The 2690-nt window shown below is 37.4% G+C and overlaps 1 pseudogene; it reads left to right on the forward strand.

Annotated features, from left to right (window-relative positions):
- The first annotated feature begins 595 nt into the window (after positions 1–595).
- LOC105712355 (60 kDa heat shock protein, mitochondrial-like) lies at positions 596–2219 on the forward strand (annotated as a pseudogene).
- The last annotated feature ends 471 nt before the right edge of the window (positions 2220–2690 follow it).

Consider the following 2690-nt stretch of genomic DNA (forward strand, 5'->3'; position numbering starts at 1 on the left):
TTGCTACAATCAGAGTCTTGTTTGGGTTGGAAGCTGTTTGGGATTTACTCTTTCTCATCTGAGGCCTAGAAAGAGACTTGCTTCACTTGAGGTTCTCACTAAACAGTAACTCACATAACAATAAATGCACTGAGCTCATTCAAGTTCAAGTTGAACAGAGTCAGTTTGGGCAATTTGTTTACACTTCTTTGAGCTGTGACTTTCCCTAACTGCAAAGTGGGTATAATGATATGTGTTTGAAGAATAGCTTCGAGATTGAAATCAGAAAATGTTTGTGACCTCACTTTCTGAGTTTTGAAGAACTTAAAAAATGTAAGATATAAATGAGTAGAGATGTGATATGAGTTACTACATCTCAAATAGGATCAGATAGCAACATTTTTGTGGCTTCAAAAGCAGTGCCATTTGTTTGTTAACATTACTTTGCTTAATAAAGCAGCACTCTTAATTATGGCAAAATTTAGAAATGATTCTATGGGATGTGAAAAAAGCTATTTTCACTTTGAATATAAAAAAATGGGCTCTACACTCTGTTCCTCACTAGCCGCCAACGACCTGTCTCACTGAGCACACGCCCTGGTGCAGCCCTGCAGAAATGCTCCAATTATCCACAATTTTTTGCCGAATAAGACTGGTGTCCAGGGTACTGGAGCCTAATCTTCCTCAGGTTTGTGCCAAAGATGTAAAATTTGGTGCAGATGCCCAAGCCTTAATGCTTCAAAGCGTAGACCTTTTAGCCAATGCTGTAGCTATTACAATGGGGCCAAAGGGAAGAACAGCGATTATTAAGGAGAGCTGAGGAAGTTCCAAAGTAACAAAAGATGGTGTGGCTGTTGCAAAGTCAATTGACTTAAAGGATAAATATAAAAATATTGTAGCTAAACTTGTTCAAGAGATTTCCAATAACACAAATAAAGAAGCTGGGGATGGAATCACCATTGCTGCTGTACTGGCATGCTCTATTGCACAGAAGGCCTTGAGAAGATTAGCAAAGGTGCTAATCCAGTGAAAATCAGAAATGTGTGATGTTAGATGTTGATACTGTACTTGCTGAACTTAGGAAGCAGTCTAAACCTGTGACAACCTCTGTTGCTATAATTTCTACAAAGGGAGACACACAAATTGGCAGCATTATTTCTAATGCAATGAAAAGGGTTGGAATAAAGGTCGTACTCACGTGAAAGATGGAAAAACACTGAATGATGAATTAGAAAATATTGAAGGCATGAAGTCTGATTGAGGTTATATTTTTCCATACTTATTAATACATCAAAAGGTCAGAAATGTGAATTCCAGGATGTCTATGTTCAACTGAGTGAAAAGAACATTTGTGTCTTGTCCATTGTACCTGCTCTTGAAATTGCCACTGCTCACCTTAAGCCTTTGGTCACAATTGCTGAAGATGTTGATGAAGAAGCTCTAAGTACGCTCATCTTGAATAGGCTAATAGTTGGTCTTCAGGTTGTAGCAGTCAAAGTTTCAGGTTTTGGTGACAATAGCAGTGTTTGGAGAATAGGGGTTAACCCTAAATCTTAAAGATGCTCAGCCTCATGACTCATGAAAATTCGGAGAGGTCATTGTGGCCAAAGATGATGCTATGCTATTAAAAGGAAAGGGTGACAAGGCTTAAACTGAAAAATGTATTCAAGAAATCATTGAGTAGTTAGCTATCACAACTAGTAGATATGAAAAGAAAAAATTGAATATCTGGCAAAACTTTCAGATGGAGTAGCTGTGTTGAAGGTTGGTGAGACAAGTGATGTTGAGGTGAAAGAAAATAAAGACAGAGTTACAGATGTCTTTAATGCTGCATTAGCTGCTATTGAAGAAGGCATTATTGTTCTGCTTCAGTGCATTCCAGCCTTGGACTCATTAACGCCAGCTAATGAAGTTTTTAAAACGGTATAGAAATGATTAAAAGAACACTCAAAGTTCCTTCAATGACAAATGCTAAGAATGCAAGTGTTGAAGGATTTTTGATAGTTGAAAAAATTATGCAAGATACTTCTGAAGTTGGTTATGATACTGTGATTGGAGATTCTGTGAATATGGTGGAAAAAAGAATAATTGACCCAACAAATGTTGTGAGAACTGCTTTACCACATGCTGCTGGAGTGGCCTGTCTGTTAACTACAGCAGAAGTTGTAGTCACAGAAATTTCTAAAAAAGAGAACCCTGGAATGAGTGCAAGGGGTAGAATGGGAGGTGGTGTGTTCTAATTCCTAGAAGAGTGCTTTACCTTTGTTATTGAACTGTGACTGGAAGCTCAAAACAGTGTCCCTCAACAACAGCTTTAGCTGTCAGGTGAAGAAAATGACTGAAGAGAAGGTTGGCTGATATTTAAGAAAATCACCATGACTATCAGTTACCAGTTTCAGTTGACAATATATAATAATTTACTGCTGTCATTGCTCATGCCCACAGATAATTTATTTTGTATTTTCGAATGGAAAAAGATTTGTATGTTCTGCATAGTGTGTGCAAGAGCCATGAACCAATGTACTGCTTTCAACCTGAATAACTGAGACATTTTTACTGCCGTTCTATTAAAATTGGGATTTTAGTGCTTGCCATTACCAGATGAGAAGTTAAGCAGCAGCCTTTCTGTGGACAGTAAGAATAATGATGTACAAAGTAGAGAAATATCAAATTATGTGACAGCCTTTATGTAATAAAAAGTTGTTTAAAAT

The sequence above is a fragment of the Aotus nancymaae genome, unplaced genomic scaffold (assembly GCF_030222135.1).
Source record: "Aotus nancymaae isolate 86718 unplaced genomic scaffold, 86718_ANA_hifiasm-v0.15.2.pri h1tg000088l, whole genome shotgun sequence".
Classification (NCBI taxonomy): Eukaryota; Metazoa; Chordata; class Mammalia; order Primates; family Aotidae; genus Aotus; species Aotus nancymaae.